The following is a 21,255-nucleotide window of genomic DNA, read 5'->3' as shown; positions in this document are numbered from 1 at the left end:
AGTTGCCTCTCAATACAAAAAAGTTTCATTTTCGTTTGTACTGTATATCCAAACAGGCAGAAAAAAAAAACCCAACACCACACACATGATACAGAAGCTTCTATGGTTCTATAGTTCCTTATTTTCTCCTTTTGAAAAAAATGTACATTTAAAGAAAAAAAAGAATAGCATTCATTTAGTCAATAACATGAGTTGGAAAGTGCTACCCCCCAAACTGTGCATCATAAAAGATCCTGCATAGGTTCTCAGAATTCATTTGTGTGTTGCTTCAAGGCCTCTAAAAGTCCATAGCGTGAATTCTTACAATTTGTATTAATTGACCACTCTTTCCACAGGACAGCTTGCAAATTTTGGCAAAATTAACTATTTTTCTCTTTCTAGCGAATCACATCAACATTGAACATTATTGGCCACACTATATCTCTAAATGGATAATACAACATAGTTGTTTGCGGTATTGTAGCCGTGTTGATCCCAGGATATAAGAGAGACAAGGTGGGTGAGGTACTGCCTTTTATTGGACCAAACTTCTGCTGAGCTACATAGAAAAAAGCTCAGTGTATCTCAAAAGCTTCTCTTTCACCAACAGAAATTGGTTCAATAAAAGATATACCTTATCCACCCTGTGTCTCTCAAGAGTTAAACCGCCTATACTTTAAAGTTTGAACCATTATAGTTAGAGATATAGAGTTCACAGGAGCAATGTAGAAAATCTTTTCATGACCAGCAAATACACAAGCAGCATGGCATTGGACAAGAGAACAGGCTCCACTAAAAGCTTTAGGCCATATTTTCCCCTTAAATACATACGCATGACTCCTAATGATTTCAAAGGCACTATTTTCAAGCTTACTTTTTAAAGAGGAGCCACTTTGTGTTGGAGAGATGGCCTGCTGCACCCAGATTACAATAAATCATGCTAGCACATCTTTGAAATGTTAACTCCAGAGCATCAATTCTTTCACATATAATGTCCACAAGTAGGGAAAACTTAATAGAAAATTTAAAATGACACAATCAGCATTTTCTGATATACACCATCCCTGGTTAGCACAAGCAGTAATTGTGTTTTCACAGTCCCGTTTTACTACGTTTTTAAACATTTATTTCCCTTGTTGCAGTGTGAAAAACCCACACTAACAAAAAGATAAGTAGGCAGGGGAACAACTGTGAAACAGACATAGACCAAGTGTTTTCAAATCACAAAGTTAACAATTTTTTAAAAAGAGCGAAAACTATTTTTCCTTTAATCTCTTTCAGTTATATTAATATCTATCTGCCAAGCAGCCAATTAAGAACATAGGGGAGATCTAGAGAGAAAACTTTTAGTGATGAAATAATATGTATAAACCACAAAATACATGTAACATCCTTACCAATTTCCTTGAAACCGTCAAGAGCAGTTTGAATCACTCAAGCTCTCACTCCTTTCTCCCCATCCTAAGGGAGAACCAACACAACTTAGTAGTCATCTCACTACTTATCATTAGGTAAACTAGACAAACAGGAAAAGAGTAAGTTCAGAGTAAGTGACAGCGGTTAGTTCACCTGCTGAACAGATACAAAACAGGTAAAGGGATGAAGAATGCAAAAAAATTACATCTGCTAATTAAGATCAGATGCCAAGCTGACTCCTGGTTAAACAAGGTTTTTAAAAGTAATTTAGACTTAAGTCTCGAAATATAGAAACACAGAGAAAATACTATTCAAGCCATCCAAAAGCATTCCTTCCAAATTGTCGACCTGTAGGTTTGGCATTTCTATTCCTGCAAAGTGAAGATAACTATATTTGTCCAATGTAAGGAAGAATTTTACATAAAAACTTGAGGACTCTGAAGGCTCATTTTGAGGCTACCAAAATGAATTTTCAGTTTTGCAGTTTTCAGATTACAGTTCTAATCCAGTATGAAAACCCTATATGACATGAGATGGCTGATCTCTTTAAGGGCAAATTCTCAATTAAATGTACTGAGGGTTAGCGATACAATTCCTATCATCACTAAAGTTAGTTATTGGGTAGTTAAATCCTAACAAACATCAGGGTAAGAATGCATAAACTTTAGTCCTTATCTCATGGGATCCCATCAGCACAAAGATTGAGCACAGTTGGTAGCTTTGCCTTAGGATAGGCCCTCAGATGGAATGATATTGAGGAATAGATTATTTGAACAGATGAGTCCCTTTATGTCAGGAAAGTGGGAGTATCTAGAGGATTTCACACTACAGCTGCGGACTACTGATAAGTAAAAGACTTCTAACTTCGGTGCATATAGTCTCTTAAGAACAAATAATTAAATGTTCCTCCCCAGACACAGTCAGATTTAACAAAGCGAGTTAGCTCTAAAGCATATCAATGGTATCAAAAGCATAAGTGTAAGGAGTAAAGTGTAAGTTTACTTTTAGGAAAGTCATACTGCTTACAGAGTGGGTCACAAACAAGACTGTACATCTATTCCCCCTCCCCTGTATTTAATCACCTCTCAGAAAGGAAGTCTCTGCTTTTCTCATATCCAACAAAGTTCAAGTAGAAAGTACAGTATTAAAATTATCCGTGAAAGTTGCCAAATGAAAGCCTATAAACCTTTACTTAACAATCAAAAAGTGAAAGCTACTTTGGAGATCAAAGTCTTCCCTCTGGTATAAAGGGAAATCCCACATTTTTGATACAAACACACACTTTCAAAGGCATTTGGATCAGTTCACCTGATTTGGCTCTACTGTATCTCCACACATACAAATTCAGCTATTCCAGACAGAAGTGAAGCCAGGTAATTTTTCATCCCAAGAAGCCTGAGAAGAGTAATGCACGACTGAATTAACAGTTTCTACAGACATCAGAGGCAATTACAGTACCTGACCAACTACATAACATACACATTTATTTCTCTCTCTATCTTGTATCAGTGACAAGTGTGGGGACTCACCAAAACTAAATTTTCAACAGACTAGAAAATAATACTTGGAGAACCTCAGATGAAAGGAGCTCTAGAAGTGCAAAATGTTTGCAAAGTATGGCTGCAGGCACATTGTCCAAAGCCTTGTGTTTCTGTTTGGCTGGTTGGCCTACAGGATGTTGTCAACAACACACATCAAACTCCCAGCAATCAGAATTGGGAACTTGTCAATAAAAAAATATGTTGAGAGAGAGCATTGCACTGATCAGGACTAATGGATGTCCTGATCAGTGCAATAGAAAAATCACCTTTACTTTTTTTGAGACACATATCATACCACACCCACACTTCAGCTGGAAAAATCACTCATAACCTATAACCACCACCTTTCATCTTCCAGTTCAGCTATTTCGCTGCTTCTCAGTGGGAGGTCTTTGACGTTAATCTTTAAAAGGAGCAATTGGGAGTCCTAAACCAGTTTCTCAATTCATTCTAGTTTAGTTATAGCATCTGGTTCTGTTCTCTTTAGGTTCCTGTACCACACCCTCGCCATGGTATCCAAGAGCTTGGACACACAAGAGCTTTGCTGTAGGACGAAGAGAGATTTCTCCTTAAAGAGGGGCATGAAAAAGAACTAGTAACAGCTGCTTACCCTCCAGCCCTACAACAGCACTACAGAAGCATCCAGCAATTTGGGAGCTGTTTTGGGACTGCTAATTCAACTTTATAAGATTAACTCTTTAAAAACCTTTAGCTACCTCGCAAGACAAGTAAAGAAGGGGAGGGAATGGAGAGAAGCCAGGAGTCTCCTCTGTTATTCAAGTTTAACACTAGACAGTGAGTTTAAGGTGGCTACCATAGACCAAAACTATAGTTAAAAAGACATCAATGCTCATGGGAAAGTAGGAGAGAAAAGGAATTCAAATAGTCCAGCAAATCATAAATATTTTTTAAACAAACAAAAATCTTCCACAACACATTCAAAATTGTGTTTTCAATCTGTTCCCTATTACTTATCTTATCCTTCTACTAAAGATAATTTTTCTCAGGGGAAGGATACATTACATATCCTCTTGAAAAACCTGGGATTTAAAATGTGTTAAAAATGAAACCTAAAATTAAGAGACAATAATAAAAATAATAAATAAGAAGACGACGACGACAACATGCCAGGATACACAAGGTAGCTACTGGCAAACACTGCAGATGGCTAAAAGCAAAAAGCTGTCACACCCAAAGTGTGCACTATTAGCCTAATAATTTCTTCCCTCCCTCCCTCCACTGTAGATTATTACTATATTAAGCAAGACTCTACAACACCCCTGTGAGGTAGGTATTATACTATAGTGAACAGTAAATGACACTGAATAGTATCCCCTATGTACAATATTACAAATAATTTCATTCTTCTAGTGTGTGAGATTTTAAATTTAGAAGAAATTCAATTTTATTTTTAAGAGAGTTTTGTTTTTAATTGAAAAATTAAAATACAGAGTTGAAGGCTACTGTCCTCCTTCAGACAAGATTCCAACTGAAATCAAAGTTAATTGTGTTCAAATAGGAACTACAGGACCAGGAACATACTTATCACCATTTCAAAGTGTATGTGTGTGTGTACACGCACACACACAGGCAGTCGTGAGTTACACTTATTTTAGTAGCAAGTGTATTTTTCCCCACTGAACATTTAAAAACAGCCTTTGAACACTGCATATTTCCCCACAACCTTTCTTGTGCAAATGGCACAAAACCTAGTCCCTTTTACAGTCTGCCTTTCTCATTGTCACATACAAAATCCTAAACTCTGAGGACCAGAAATATGGCAAAGGATGACTATATATATCCATTTTTTATTCCATGAAAGCAGTTAAACTCTTGTTCCATTTTAAATTATACAGTGTGACAGTGGGTTTTTATAGGATATTTCAGTAGAAACAGACTCTCAGGCCATCAATTCTTTGAATTACAAATCCACCATGTTTACAGCAGCTCAGAATCAAACCTTAGCAAGTATAACAAAGCAAATTCAACTAGAGTGCTATTAACTAATACTTTGCTGCTAATACTAATATCCTTCAGAAATTCTCTACTACATGACAAACACATCAATAGAAACGTGTATCCAGCTCTAGAAAAAACTAATATATCCTACAATCAACTGAGCCGTGTTTAAAGCAGTCAAACCAGCAGCGTATCTGAAGCATTAAATATTAACACATTTTAAGAATAAGCATACATCTGAAATACAATAACATTTAAAATGGTCAATTTTTAAGGCTTACTTCAGGTGTATTGTTTTCAGGAACATAGAAACAATATAGTCCACTTAACATTTTGAAAAACACACAGCAAAAAACTACTTTACACAGCACTTAAATACTAAATAATCATTTTTACGTGAAGTGCAACAGAACTGACTATTTACTAAACTACATCAGCAAGTTTTATTTTTTTCAGTCTCACTCTCATGATACGTCTGAGGAATTTCTGGTATACAAAAAATTTTTATATTTTAAAAGATGCTTTGCCCTCAAGGTCAAAACCTACAAGAAATGACATTCTTTGTTTTCCCCTGGTAGTTATGTGCAATCAAGCATGTGACTGAGTTCATACATTAACAGAGGTAAAGAACATACAGCCATGTTTTTTCAACAGGTATACCTACTCTGCTATCAGAATTATCACTCCTATTTAGATACTGTACCACAGCAAGATAGAAACATTACCTTAATTTGTTTTAAGGTGTTTGTATAGTCCCAAGAGCCAGAAAGTAAAAAGAAATCCAGCAGTTTTATGCAGTTAAAATGGCTACTGTAGATTGGGGAAGTAGTGTCTGTGCTTCAGCTTATGAGTCATACATGAAACTAAGTGTTTCTCAGGGAGGCACGCCCATGTTGCTGTGGGCCCAATTACTCTGCTAGGTCAAACATGCAAATCTGCAGGTAAGAAGGGAAAAGAGAACAACCTGAATCATTCAGCCCCACCTTAGCTAGCAAGAGCAAAGGCCAAATAATCTTTGCAACAAACTAGTTAGTGCAACATGCACTACTGGTTGTTTAAAACCACATTTTAGAAAGCGACTGAAAGGCATTCACTTTGTAAGAAAGCACTTAATTTGTCAAATGGTAAGGAAACAAACAAATAATGTTTCATGTTTTTTCCCTAACAGCAGAGAATAGAAAAGTCACTAGTGCTGTTGATTGAAGTTGTTTAAAAAAAAAAAAAAAATCAAACAGGTGCATTAAAGCTTGTTATGTTTGGAAAACAATGGACAAAGAAGGATTGGAACAATGTACATAGTGATATTAGATATGTCTTTCTGTGCTACTTCTTGACTGAATGAAACCTAATCTTTGTATGTGCAAAGAGACAATAAATTAATTAGCCTTTTAATGTAAAACATTTTAATGTAACATTATAAAAAATTTATAACACTAAAGTATTAATAAAAAATTCAAAAAAGTTTCTGTCTTCAGATTGCATTATCTAACATGCTACTCTTTAGAAGACAATGGTTGGGGATACATAAAATATACAATTACATCTTACTATATTCTAGCAACAGATACGGCAATTTCCTGCAATATCCTTGAAAAATCCTAATGAATTAAGTACAAGTAGCTTTGGAGTCCCTTTTATTAAAAAATGTAAAGTTTATGTATTAGTGTGGAATACCATGTAGCCCTAGGAAGTGTTATTGTGCTAGACAAGAATGAATTTATGGGACAAAGTGAGATGGGTTTCCCAGGAGGACATGTATTCAAATATACCTCCTCTGGTTATGCAAGAACTCAGCCTTTTTAAGTTTCAACCTGAGGGGACCTTTAGACCTAAAGTGTATAAAAGAATGACTCACAGATAATGGGTGATTAACTAAGAGCTGTTAAGAACTTGTGAAGACAGAAAAACACCTTGATGGAGTTTGAAGGACTGAATCCTACCAAAGCTCTTGCTGGAATTAGGGGTGATCTCTGATATGTTTATAAGTAGGGATGTAGATTCTTTTATTGTTATTAATATGTTTTCTCTGTAATGCTTTTACCTTAAGAATAAATATGCTTGCTTATAAAGGGCTATGTGGTAACTTTTAACAGTGGGCAATTACACTTTTTATATTCTCTGAGAGGAGCTCAAGGCAGGCCGGTTTAGGCAGTCTGACTTGCTGGGGAACTCAGTGCAGGGAGGGAACTGTGCAGCCTGGAAATATCCCAGTCAGGAGGGAGCAGTGTATCTCTGCCCAAGAAAAGTGATGGCTGAGGAGACAGAAGGTGCCCATGGTGAACCCTGGAGGGGGGAATTCAGGTGCAGTTGCCTGAACTGCGATAGTTTTCTCCTATTTTTCTAGTTGAAATAAAACATCATTTGTCCCTCAGAAGTTATTTTCAAAATTGTACCACCTGCCCTAAACAATGGGAGAAATATTTAAATTCTTAGGACCAAAATCTGCCCTATCATATACATGTGTAATTCCTACTGAAGTCAGCTGGAACATATATGTATACCAAAGGAAAAATATGGCCTTTGAAATTCTCAATTTTCAATGTGCTATGTGATTAAACTAATGTGATAAAGGACTGGGTTGGAGGAAAGGTCCCTTTTATGGACACCCAGCCAGCCAGCTAGCTATAAAGTCTCTCTTGGTGGCTGATTGCACTACCTGTAAAGGGTTAAAAGTCCCCCAGGTAAACACCTGACTAAAAGAGCCAATGGAAAGGCTAGAACTTTTTAAAATGGGGAAAAAAAATCTTTCCCTTTGTCTCTCTGTTGTGTTATCTGGGCTGAAGAGATGGGGGAAGCTGAAATGCTGTGTAAAGTTTGAACCAGGTATGAAAATTCATCGTCCATACCTAGAAGAATTCATTGGGATAGGGAATGTTTAGATAGATGCGATTAGGGTTATTTATTTTATTTTCTGTAAGGCTTGTGGATTCCTCTGTGCTAACCCCAGATGCTTGTGTTTTCTTGTAACCTTTAAGCTGAACCCCCAAGAAAGCTATTTTGGGTGCTTAAATTTTGGATTTTTTTTTTTTAAAGATTTAGCAAAAGCTTAAGTTCCAGATGTATTTTCTTTCTTCTTGTTTTTATTAAAATTTACCCTTTTTAAGAACCTGATTGGATTTTGTGTCTTAAAAGGTCTGTGCATATGTTTTTCAATTAGCTGGTGGCAACAGCTGGGTTTCCTTTTTGTTTGTTTTCTTCTCGGCTTCCCCCAGGGAGGGGTGGAAAAGCCAAGGGGCCTCAGGGAAAACTTCCCAAGTGAGTTTTTCCAGGATTTGCAAGAGACAATTTTTCACTTGGGTGGTGGCAGCATTTACCAAGGCAAGGTCAGAGAAAAGCTGTAACCTTGGGGGTTTAATACAAGCCTGGAGAGGCAAGTATTAATTTTTAAAATCCGCGTGGGCCCACACCTTCTGCACTCGAAGTGCCAGACTGGGGAATCAGCCTTGACAACTAAATATTACTATCTACTCTTTGTTGAACAGTGTGGGTATTCTTAGAGCTGTACAAGACACAGATAAGGACACTGTATAGAACTTTGTGACAGGGGCTATGATTATATAAACACACAGACACAAAGGACTGACAAAATTTCAATCAAAACAAACAAAAGTAGGGAAGCAAGGGTTGTTTTTTTAAATTGGGAAGATGTTAGTGTAGGCTTGATAGTGGACTAGAATTTGTACCTTTGAGGATAAAGAATCAATTCAAGAGGGATGGAGCCCAGTGCATTGGATATGGAGATCATTGCAGGCATACAGAAAGGCACAGGAAAGGCACAAAGACCACAGGCACAACAGAAGATAAGAGCAGAAAAGTAGACAGATGTCTTTAATGCTCTGCACAATACTTCAAGGATGAGAAGCTTAAACTTAATTCAGGTTTCAGAGTAGCAGCCATGTTAGTCTGTATCTGCAAAAAGAAAAGGAGTACTTGTGGCATCTTAGAGACTAACAAATTTATTTGTAAAAAAGCATAAGCTTTCGTGACTACAGCTCACTTCATCAGATGCATGCAGTGGAAAATACAGTGGGGAGATTTATATACACAGAGAACATGAAACAATGGGTGTTACCATACACACTGTAAGAAGACTGATCAGGTAAAGTGAGCTATTACCAGCAGTTGACAACAGAGTCGGGGGGACCCTTTTGTAGTGATAATCAAGGTGGGCTGTTTCCAGCAGTTGACAAGAACTTGTGAGGAACAGTAGGGGGGGAAATAAACGTGGGGAAATAGTCTTACTTTGTGTAATGACACATCCACTCCCAGTCTTTATTCAAGCCTAAGTTAATTGTATCCACTTCGCAAATTAATTCCAATTCAGCAGTCTCTCGTTGGAGTCTGTTTTTGAAGCTTTTTTGTTGAAGAATTGCCACTTTTAGGTCTAAAAAAGAAAAGGAGTACTTGTGGCACCTTAGAGACTAACAAATTTATTAGAGCATAAGCTTTCGTGAGCTACAGTTAGGTCTGTAATCGAGTGACCAAAGAGACTGAAGTGTTCTCTGACTGGTTTTTGAATGTTATAATTCTTGATGTCTGATTTGTGTCCATTTATTCTTTTATGTAGAGACTGTCCAGTTTGACCAATGTACATGGCAGAGGGGCACTGCTGATATCTGCTGGGAGAGCAATACAGGGGAGCACAGAATATCCAGGAAGTTATTGGAAAGTGTAGGAGACAATTTCCTGATGCAAGCGCTGAAGGAACCAACAAGGGGCAGAGCTCTTCTTGACCTGCTGCTCACAAACCGGAAAGAATTAGTAGGGGAAGCAAAAGTGGATGGGAACCTAGGAGGCAGTGACTATGAGATGTTCAGGATCCTGACACAAGGAAGAAAGGAGAGCAGCAGAATTCGGACCCTAGACTTCAGAAAAGCAGACTTTGACTCCCTAAGGAAACTGATGGGCAGGATCCCCTGGGAGAATAACATGAGGTGGAAAGTAGTCCAGGAGAGCTGGCTGTATTTTAAAGAATCCTTATTGAGGTTACAAGGACAAACCATCCTGATGTGTAGAAAGAATAGTAAATATGGCAGGCGACCAGCTTGTCTTAACAGTGAAATCCTTGCTGATCTTCAACACAAAAAAGAAGCTTGCAAGAAGTGGAAGATTGGACAAATGACTAGGGAAGAGTATAAAAATATTGCTCGGGCATGCAGGAGTGAAATCAGGAAGGCCAAATCACACTTGCAGTTGCAGCTAGCAAGAGATGTTAAGAGTAACAAGAAGGGTTTCTTCATGTATGTTACCAACAGGAAGAATGTCAAGGAAAGTGTGAGCCCCTTACTGAATGAGGGAGCCAACCTAGTGACAGAGGATGTGGAAAAAGCTAATGTACTCAATGCTTTTTTTGCCTCTGTCTTCACGAACAAGGTCAGCCCCCAGGCTACTGCACTGGGCAGCACAGCATGGGGAAGAGGTGACCAGCCCTCTGTGGAGAAAGAAGTGGTTCGGGACTATTTAGAAAAGCTGGACGAGCACAAGTCCATGGGGCCGAATGCGCTGCATCCGAGAGTGCTAAAGGAGTTGGCGGATGTGACTGCACAGCCATTGGCCATTATCTTTGAAAACTCCTGGCTATCGGGGGAGGTCCCAGACGACTGGAAAAAGGCTAATGTAGTGCCCATCTTTAAAAAAGGAAAGGAGGAGGATCCGGGGAACTACAAGCCACTTAGCCTGACCTCAATCTATGGAAAAATCATGGAGCAGGTCCTCAAGGAATCAATTCTGAAGCACTTAGAGGAGAGGAAAGTGATCAGGAACAGTCAGCTTGGATTCATCAAGGGCAAGTCATGCCTGACTAATTTAATTGCCTTCTATGACAAGATAACTGGCTCTGTGGATGAGGGGAAAAGCAGTGGACGTTTTGTTCCTTGACTTTAGCTAAGCTTTTGACACTGTCTCCCACAGTATTCTTGCCAGCAAGTTAAAGAAGTATGGGCTGGATGAATGGACTATAAGGTAGATAGAAAGGTGGCTAGATTGCCGAGCTCAACAGGTAGTGATCAATGGCTCCATGTCTAGTTGGAAGCCAGTATCAAGTGGAGTGCCCCAAGGGTCGGTCCTGGGGCCGTTTTTTTTTTCAATATCTTCATTAATGATCTGGAGGATGGTGTGGACTGCACCCTCAGCAAGTTTGCAGATGACACTAAACTGGGAAGAGAGGTAGATACGCTGGAGGTTAGGGATAGGATACAGAGGGACCTAGACAGATTAGAGGATTGGGCCAAAAGAAATCTGATGAGGTTCAACAAGGACAAGTGCAGAATCCTGCACTTAGGATGGAAGAATCTCATGCACCGCTACAGACTAGGGACCGAATGGCTAGGCAGTAGTTCTGCAGAAAAGGACCTAGGGGTTACAATGAACGAGAAGCTGGATATGAGTCAACAGTTTGCCCTTGTTGCCAAGAAGACCAATGGCATTTTGGGCTGTATAAATAGGGGCATTGCCAGCAGATCGAGGGACATGATCGTTCCCCTCTATTCGACATTGGTGAGGCCTCATCTGGAGTACTGTGTCCAGTTTTGGGCCCCACAATACAAGAAGGATGTGGAAAAATTGGAAAACGTCCAGCGGAGGGCAACAAAAATGATTAGGGGACTGGAACACATGACTTATGAGGAGAGGCTGAGGGAACTGGGATTGTTTAGTCTGCGGAAAAGAAGAATGAGGGAGGATTTGATAGGTGCTTTCAACTACCTGAAAGAGAGTTCCAAAGAGGATGGATCTAGACTGTTCTCAGTGGTAGCAGATGACAGAATGAGGAGTAATGGTCTCAAGTTGCAGTGGGGAGGTTTAGGTGGGTTATTAGGAAAAACTTTTTCACTAGGAGGGTGGTGAAACACTGGAATGCGTTATCTAGGGAGGTGGTGGAATCTCCTTCTTTAGAAGTTTTTAAGGACAGGCTTGACAAAGCTCTGGCTGGGATGATTTAGTTGGGGATTGGTCCTGCTTTGAGCTGGGGGTTGGACTAGATGATCTCCTGAGGTCCCTTCCAACCCTGATATTCTATGATTCTATGATTGCTGGCACATGTTGGTAGCATCTACCAATGAGATATATTCCATCATGTGCCAGCAATGCCCCTCTGCCATGTACATTAGCCAAACTGGACAGTTTCTACGTAAAAGAATAAATGGACACAAATCAGACATCAAGAATTATAACATTCAAAAACCAGTCAGAGAATACTTCAGTCTCTTTGGTCACTCGATTACAGACCTAAAAGTGGCAATTCTTCACCAAAAAAACTTCAAAAACAGACTCCAACGAGAGACTGCTGAATTGGAATTAATTTGCGAAGTGGATACAATTAACTTAGGCTTGAATAAAGATTGGGAGTGGATGTGTCATTACACAAAGTAAGACTATTTCCCCACGTTTATTTCCCCCCCTACTGTTCCTCACAAGTTCTTGTCAACTGCTGGAAACAGCCCACCTTGATTATCACTACAAAAGGGGCCCCCCACTTCCCCCCGACTGTGTTGTCAACTGCTGGTAATAGCTCACCTTACCTGATCACTCTTCTTACAGTCTGTATGGTAACACCCATTATTTCATGTTCTCTGTGTATATAAATCTCCCCACTGTATTTTCCACTGCATGCATCTGATGAAGTGAGTTGTAGTTCACGAAAGCTTATGCTCAAATAAATTTGTTAGTCTCTAAACTTAATTCTGAAGCTGAACGGAAACAGTCCACATACAATTATAGCTAGCAGTAATTAAACAACATCTACCAGCAATTAAAAAATAGCTGAACAAATAGCCACTAAACAAAATGGATTATTTTTATGTAAGTTACTATCTCCACTTGATTACTTGTTATAATTATATTTAGTAATTAAGATTAAAGTTTTATTTTTACTTGTATCCCCTATGATTTCAGTGGGATCACAGCGGATGCAAGACAGGGCTGAAGTTGGCTCTCAATTTACAATTACTAGTGCAATTATCCAGATGATTTTATCAGCTATATTTTATCAAGGTATTTTCCAGCCTACATTAGGAAAGGATGTGAAACAACAAGCTGATCAACAGTAGTTGGTTTACCAATCACCAAGTAAAGGTCACCAAAGTCATTTCCCTCTAGTTCCATACCAAACTATACATTCATTTTCATTTCTTAGCTGAAAAAGGCCGCAGTAGGGGTAACATTATGATGTCATTTTAGTCAGAGCATATTATCCAGCTTCTGAGGGAGGCATATTGTATTCTCTCTCACTTAATCCACATCATTTTAATACTATCCTTCATGTGCCCAGATAACCAGAAAATGCATTTTGTTCCTGCACTGCAGATCCGTGAGCAGAGTGAAAACCTTGATAAATTTTACTCCGAGGCACCTGGGTCTGTTTCTTTTAGAAATATAGTCCTATAAATTAGATTTCAATATTTTGGATATACAAAGAACCTATATGGCATTTTAAGTCTTTTTTCTATGAGGTGGATAGTTAATTCTGCAATTGAAGTTACATCATTTTCCCTTCCAAAGAGCAGTTTTGCTCTAAGACCTCATGGAGGAGAATCAATTTTAAACCATATGCAATCCTAACAGGGAATTTAACATTTATTACAGTAACTGTAACATATATATATATATATATATTTTATCGGACAAACCGTCTCTCTTATGGTTGTTCAACTATGGTCAGAAATGACTTTGCAGTCAACCATGATCATAAACTATGCACAATATTCTCAGTGCCTCTAATTTAGTTGTGGTGGCCATGTTTTTTAAAAAGCATATATAAAATGCGTTCATATTTAATGTGAGGTTAAGCAGATGCATATTCACCATTACTGCTGCATCCGTTTTCTTCCGAATTACTAATGATAATTTGGGCTCAATTCAATAATAATTAGCTTTTGCAGTTGTTCAGATGAGGATGTGACAGACTGGTATATTTCTGTATCAAATTGTGAACTCCATTTTGTATTAGAAAGGCAGTGTATACTATTGCTAGAGCACTGGCCTGATCCTCAGCAGACCTGGGGTCCAGTTCCAGCTCTGCCACTGGCCTGATGGGTGACCTTGGGTAAATCATTTCACTGCTCTGTGCCTCAGTTTCTCCATCAAAATGGGGATAATGACTAGCTTTGTAAAGGATATTAAAATACACTGGTGAAAAGCTCTATATAAGAGCAAGGTATAATTATTACTATGTGCTGAACATTTGTCTAAAATTGCACAAGGCAGCTTAGTGTACTGTATTGAATTGCAGACAGTACCCTGCCAAGGCCAGATACACGAGATCTCACTGAAGGACAATCTCTGAGAAACCATGAATCTAGAGTAGGCAGACTGTGGGCCAAATTCAGACTTCCAGACACTTCTGAATGGAATTATTATTATTTTCTCTGGAGTCTGAACCTTGACCAAGAAATTTGGATCTTGACAAAAAATAATTGACTACCCCAATCTACAGCCATTGACGGATTGTCTGTCAAGAACTGACCCATCCCCCTGGAATGATGGACTTTCGACACAGGGTGGGGGAGAGGATGATTCAGGGGAGGAGCCTGAAGCATTGCAGGAGTCAGGGGACTCACAGGGCAAAGAGAGACAGAGTCAGAGAGGATGCTGCTCTAAGCAACCATTGCTAAACCTGAAATGCTGGCAAACCTGGGACTCACAGAAGGGGTGAGATCAGACTAGGGAAGGGTGTGTCTCAGGACTTTTGTTATTGTACAAGGCTCTGTAACTCCCAAAGTTTTTAAGAGTAAAGTGGTTGTGGTTAGCCATCATTTGTTAAGCCAGTATTCCTTGCTTTCCAGTCACATTGTCACCGAAGGGTTAAACTAAAACCAGGCGGCCTACAGTTTAGGTGAGACTCTGAAGGAGCAGCTTTAAGTGACTTGGGAGGGACAGCTCAGGAGATTTGAGGCAATGGTTTTAGGATATAGGGTGAATGGAATGCAGAGTTCCATGTTTTAAGGAAGGGTGTCGGACAAGAGGTCAGTCTGGGAGAGAGAACCCTATACATCCAAAGCTAGAAACAGTGACTAGTTGTGATGGAAATAGGAACTGTCTCTCCTATTTTTATGAACTTTATCTTCATAACTCTATCTTATCATGTTGGTATAAGCAGAAGACATGAGTGGAAGACCCTACAAAGACAATGGAAAACCGAAGGACTGGGCAACTGACACTTATCAAGTACAGGCTCCCAGCAAGCTAAACATGTGAACTCAGGATAGCTTCACAGGATGAGAAAATGGGCGGAGGTAACAGGAGGTGGTGATTACAATCGAGTTCACAGAGACACTAGTCTCCGACCTAAGACTTAGGCTATATCTACACTACCACTTACGTCGGCAAAACTTATATCACGCAGAAAAAAAAGAGGAAAAAAACCTGAGTGAAGTAAGTTTTGCTAGCATATGTGATAGTGTGCACAGTGCTATGTTGGCAGGAAAGCTTCTCCTGCCAACGTAGCTACCGCTGCTCCTGGAGGTGGTTTTATTATGCTAACGGGAAAGCTCTCTCCCATTGGCATAGAGCAGTTACACGAACAATCTTACACTAGCACAGCTACATCAGTACAGCTGTGCCACTGTAAGCTCGCTAATGTAGGCATGGCCTAAGACAAAAAGGAACAGGGGTGACAGGGCCGGGCTGTGGGTGGTCTATGTACACTGATCAGATACCAAGTTGATGTCAGGAGAGAAGTAGCAGGGTGGACTTCAAGACAGGTCAGGATGCCAGGGAGTCAGAGTCAGGCACCAGGTTACAGACAGAAGGCAAGTAGAAAAGTCAGGGATGAACTGGGGTCAGAAGACAAGAGTCTAGGGTCCACAGCAAAGCAAGGTCTGGAGCCAAAGCAAGTAGACACTCTGCATCATTGCTCAGACAGCTCCCTATAAAGACTTCCTAGTTTATATACCAGCATGAACCAATCAGTGGGCTGGGCGGGGGGCACTAGTCAGGTGCTGGTGTGCAGTACTTCCTCCAGTGTCTAGCTTCACAGGGTCCTCCAGCAGAAACCCAACCTATGCCTCCACTGGCAATAAAGAAGCGGAAGCAACCCAGAACCGCCCTGCAACCCAGGTTCTAGCCCACAGGTTCTTATAATAGGGCTCGTCTACATGGCCCCATATTTCAACTATGGGGGGTTCGAGCTGCAGCATGCACCGGTGGGCTTTGCCATAACTCTTCTCTGTGGATGCTGCTGGCGCAAACTAAATGGTAGGGAGTTTGTGTTAAAGTAGTCTTTCGAACAGCTCTATGCTGATGCAAATGAAGTACCTTTCAGTTTGCGCCAGCAGTGTTCACATGAGGGAGCTAAAGCATTCTTGTGTACACTGCAGTTCATACATCCATTGTCTGAACAGTGGAACCACGTAGACATAACTTGAGACAGCGAAAGGAAATGAAGATGGTTTCTACAGCACCATGGCTCATAACTAAGGCTACATTTTAGTCATGGGTATTTTTAGAAAAAGTCACGGATATAGGTCACGGGCAAAAAACAAACAAAAAGAGATGACCTATGACCTATCCATGACTTTTACTATATACCACTAACTAAAACTTGGGGGGGGGAGCGCAGATGGTCAGGGGGGCGCTGCAGGTGCTTGGAGTGGGTGCGCTGTGGATGCTCAGGGGGCATGTCTGGGGGGAAGGGGCGCCACAGGTACTCTGGGGGGTGCACCACAAGTGCTAGGGTGGGAGGGTTGACAGGGCTAAGGCAGACTCCGTACCCTGCTCCTGAGCTCCATGTGCCGTCTCTGCTTCACCCCAAGCCCCAGTTCTGCACCTACCATTGGCATTGAAAGCTGCGGGGGCGGTGCCTGCCAGCAGAGGCAGCACATGGAGCTAGGAGCTGAGGGAGGGGAGCCCCCCCTCCAGATAAGCACCACCTTGCACCCCAATACCTAGCCCCGAGCCCCCGCTCCTGGTGTGCCTGGCCCAGGGTTCTGCCTGAGCTGCTCAGGCGGCTCCTGGGCCAGGTACACCAGCCGCTGCAGACGTCCCGGAGATCACGGAAAGTCCCAGAATCCATGACTTCTGAGACCTCCATGACAAACACGGGGCCTTACTTATGACAGCCCTGGCTTTAGCCAATGTGGGCTATGTCTTAACCTCAGCTTCTCTATGGTAATTTAGGGACTTCTTGATGCTGTATTCCAATCAACTACTAAAGCCTAGTTGGATTTGCAAAGGCTACATGGAATGGCTGCAGATAATTGCTGAAGTGCATTGATCCCTGAAAGGAGAACAAGTCTCCGTACAGAAGTCCACCTCAGTGGGACTCACAGGGCAGACTTCACTATGAGTAACACGAGTTCTGGAACCCAAGGCTCAGACTAGGAGGCATTTAGGACACTTTGCTACATGGAGAGGCCAAGTGGGGCTCTGTCACACTGAACGGATCCTCCCAAGGGACTGCTTAAAGACTGGAGCTTAGCATAGATCTTGTAAATACCTGACACTACTCTCTGCCCAGACCCAGTTATCTTAGAAGCACGTGGAACCTAGTTCCCTCTAAGCTGCGCAGCTGCCTATTAAACGCCTTGCCGGAGCTCAGGGCTGCGGTGGGGAGATATGCCTCTCCCCAAGCCCTGGACCTGGTGTGGTGCCCCTCCCCCGACCCATCTTGGAGACAGGCGCCCCTCGCCCAGCCTGGACCTGCCGTAGCCGGGGGAGAGACCTTTCCCTCCCAGCCCTGGTGCTGCTGCAGGGAGAGAGAGCTGGAAGGAGGGGGGAGGAGGAGAGTCCTTTCTCCCCACTGTAGCCCCAGGGAGCCCCACTGCACCCCAACCCCCTCATCCCCAACCCCACCCCAGAGCCCGCACCCCCAGCCAGAGTCCTCACCCCTCCCCACACTCCAACCCTCTGCCCCAGTCCTGAGCCCCCTCCCACACTCCGAATCCCTCAGCCCCACTCCATCACATGAATTTTGTTATGTGCACTAATATGGAGGTGATGTGTCTCACATCTCCACCATATTGGTGCACATAACAAAATTCATTCCGCACATGGGTAGGAAAAATTAGAGAGAACCCTGTGTGGAACCTTAGCAGACTGGGGCCACTCACGACAGATAACCATGAAAACTGGTCCTGGGACAGGATGCCACAGGAAGAAGCTCCTGGGTTCTGCCATTTAAATATAATTGTAAAGCAGCTTCCCTCTTTAGCATCTCTAGACAGCTACATTACACAATGATCCCCACCTCTTTCAAATTAAATCCTTGGCTGTGCCTAATCCAATTGCTGTGTATGATCACCAGGCACTTGAAAATTGTTTCAGAGTCCCTCAGAAGGCATAAAACCCAGAGGGAAAGGTTCTTCCTTTGCTGATATGGACCTTTTCTTGCCATCACTAGGGAAAATGCTATATATTTGTATCTGCTTTTCCCATCAATTAGAGGCTGGAACCCAAATACTTAGTACTGAAAAAAAATAAAATAAAAAATACCACCACCAAGGGCATGAAGCCCATCCAATGGACAGGTTAACTCAGATATGGGCAAACTATGGCCCGCAGGCCAGATCCGGCCCGTGAGCCGTTTTAAGCCGGCCCGCAAGCTCCTGCTGGGGAGCCGGATCAGAGGCTGCACCATGCAGCTCGGCCCTGCTCCAGTGCTCCAGCCAGAGCGCCAAGTCAGGGGCCGCACCACGCAGCTCGGCCCCACTCTGAGTGTTGTAGGCCTCTCCATGCTTAGGAGCTGGAGAAGGTACATGCCACTGCTTCCGGGAGCCGCTTGAGTTAAGCGCCGCTCGGAGGCTGCACCCCTGAGCCTCTTCCCATGCTCCAACCCCCTTCCCAGCCCTGATCTCCCTTCTGCTCTCCAAACCCCTCGATCCCAGCATGGAGCACCCTCCTGCACCCCAAACCTCTCATCCCCAGCCCCACCCCAGAGCCTGCACCCCCAATCAGAGCCTTCACCCCCTCCCGTATCCCAAGCCCAATTTTGTGAGCATTCATGGCCCACCGTACAATTTTTGTTCCCCAACGTGGCCTTTGGGCCAAAAAGTTTGCCCATTCCTGGGATAATTGCTGCCGGCCCTGGTCTCAAAAATCTACGGTACTTACATGGCTCCCATTACTTTAGTATCTGAGCACGTCATAACACTGCTGTAAGGTAGGGAAGTGCTATTATCCCCATTTAAACAAGGCACAGAGAAATTAAATGACTTGCCCAAGGTCACACCAGATGTCTGTGATGGATCAGGGACTTGAACCCAGCTCTCCCAAGACCTAGGCTAGTACCTTAATCACTGGTCCATCCTTCTTTTCTGTACTTAATAAATAATATTTAAAACTGCTAAAACACTATTATTTATTTGTATCAGGGAAGCACCTAGGAGCCCCAGTCACGGACCAGGAGCCCAATGTGCTAAGTACTGTAAAAACACAAAATAAAAAGATGGTCCTTTCAAAGTGCTTTACATTTATTAACTATCTGATCCTGAACATTCATGTCAGTTAAGTAATTATCCCATTTTTTACACATGGGAAAATGGAGACACAAATTGTAAGCGACCACAAGTTGTAAGCCACAAAATCCATGTCAGAGCCTAAATTAGAACTCAGGACATCCTATGTATCTAGATTCTTCTATAGATCTCACCATCATAGTATCTAGCATATAATCCTGCAATTAGACCACACCCCACCCTTACTTTTAAGATAGTTTCAAGTATTTATAGAGCCTCTTCTTCCCCTCACTTCCAAAGATTTTAGTACAACAGGATCTAACAGATAGATCATGGAATTTGGGGTTCTGCCAAAGACGGCATGCGAGCCCGGGGTCCCGGCAGGCAGAAGCGTGCCATTAAAAATCCAGCCCAGCCTGCTCTTCTCCGCTCCCTGCCCCCTACCGCGGGGCAGAGGGCAGAAGCTTGATCCTGCCGGCTCCCCTGCCTCTTCCCACAGTGTGCTGGGTTCCTTCCCCTCCTCCTCCTCTTTGTCCCTCCCCCCTCTCTTGCAAGGGCCGTCAGGGAAGTAGAAAAGAAGAGGGGGCAGGGCCTTGGGGAATCGAGGCATATCCCCTCCAGCCCCATGCTGTGAGCACCCCACAACCCCAGCCCACACCCCCAGCCCTCTGCCCTGAGCCCCGCACACCCACAAGGCCCCTGCCCTGACCCCTGTACCCCCCTCACACACACCCAGCCCTCTGCTTGACTCCTTCATCCCCCCACACGACCCCAGCCCTGACTCTGGCACCCCATACATACCCAGGCCCCCCACACCACATGCCCTGACACCTGCACCCCCCTCACATGCCCTCAGCCCTCTGCCCTGACTCTTGCACCACTCCCACATCCCCAGCCCCCCCACATCCCCACCCTGAGCACCAAACAGGAGCTCCTGCATCTCCCCCCCCCCCATTCCCACCTGCACCCCTCCCACCAAATAGGAGCTACCCAGGTAAGCGCTCCACACCCAAACCTCCTGCCCCCTCCCTCATTCTAGCTCCTGGCCAGACCCTACACCCCAACCCCCAGCCTGCTCCTTCACCCCCAGCCCTGTGCTCAGTGCACTCCCACCCTCAGCCCAGTGCAGAGAGAGAGGAAGAGAATGGCCAGAACCAGGGAGAAGGTAGATACCCACTGTATGTGGGCAGGGCCAGGACCCCAGACCAGCAGCAGGCTGAGCGGGTCCGGCAGCCGGAATCCCGGCTGGCAGGAGCCGGCGGATGCAACCCCCGACCGACAGCGGGGTGAGCTGTTCAGCCCACTGTCGGTCTGGGGTTCCAGCTGCCGGCCCCTTGCCAGCCAGGGTCCTGGCCGTAGGCCCCGCTTAGCCCGCTGCCGGCCTAGGTGAATGGAACCTCAGACCAGCAGCATAAGATCAACATTTTAATTTAATTTTAAATGAAGCTTCTTAAACATTTTGAAAACCTTGTTTATTTTACAATACAACAATAGTTTAGTTATATAATATATAGACGTAGAGAGAGAGAGAGAGAGAGAGAGAGAGAGAGAGAGACCTTCTAAAAAAACATTAAAATGTATTACCGGCATGTGAAACCTTAAATTAAAGTGAATAAATGAAGACTCGGAACACCACTGCTGAAAGGTTGCCGACCCCTGCTTTAGAAGATGAGTAAGAGTGTTTCCGTTTAGAAAATGATGCAAAAAAGTTATTTCACAAGTCTATAGTTAAGCAACTCGTAGCCCTTACAAATTAATTGTATGTCTGTAAGTAGTGGTGGTGGGGTGAGGCAGATGTTTAAACTGACATAAATTGACACCTGAGGACTAAACTAGAGAGAAAAGTTCATCCTGTCTATACATTCAAGTTGGTTTTGTGTATTTCTAAAATTTCTTCTGCACAAGAATTTGCTTTGCAGTTGCCTTTCATAGATCAGCCTCCCATACAGTCCTAATCATGACTTTGTACAACC

The 21,255-nt window shown here is 42.7% G+C and overlaps 1 protein-coding gene across 18 annotated transcripts in view; it reads right to left on the bottom strand.

Moving 5' to 3' along the window:
* Nucleotides 1-21,255, bottom strand: part of ELF1 (E74 like ETS transcription factor 1) — a 136,168-nt gene that overhangs the window by 83,450 nt on the left and 31,463 nt on the right. For 2 of the 18 annotated variants that reach the window (XM_038418315.2, XM_038418276.2), the window contains exon 1: nucleotides 5,621-5,758. The exons of 11 other annotated variants lie outside the window; for them this stretch is intronic. The gene's annotated coding sequence lies outside the window, so the exon portion shown is untranslated. Of the gene's footprint in view, nucleotides 1-1,376; nucleotides 1,441-5,620; nucleotides 5,762-21,255 lie in introns of those variants that run through there. 5 more of the 18 variants (XM_043504551.1, XM_038418298.1, XM_043504549.1 and 2 more) reach the window with 5 other exon arrangements.

The sequence above is a fragment of the Dermochelys coriacea genome, chromosome 1 (genome assembly GCF_009764565.3).
Source record: "Dermochelys coriacea isolate rDerCor1 chromosome 1, rDerCor1.pri.v4, whole genome shotgun sequence".
NCBI classification, from domain to species: domain Eukaryota; kingdom Metazoa; phylum Chordata; order Testudines; family Dermochelyidae; genus Dermochelys; species Dermochelys coriacea.
Note: the sequence above shows the minus strand (reverse complement) of the source record. Positions and strands in the feature narration are given on the sequence as shown.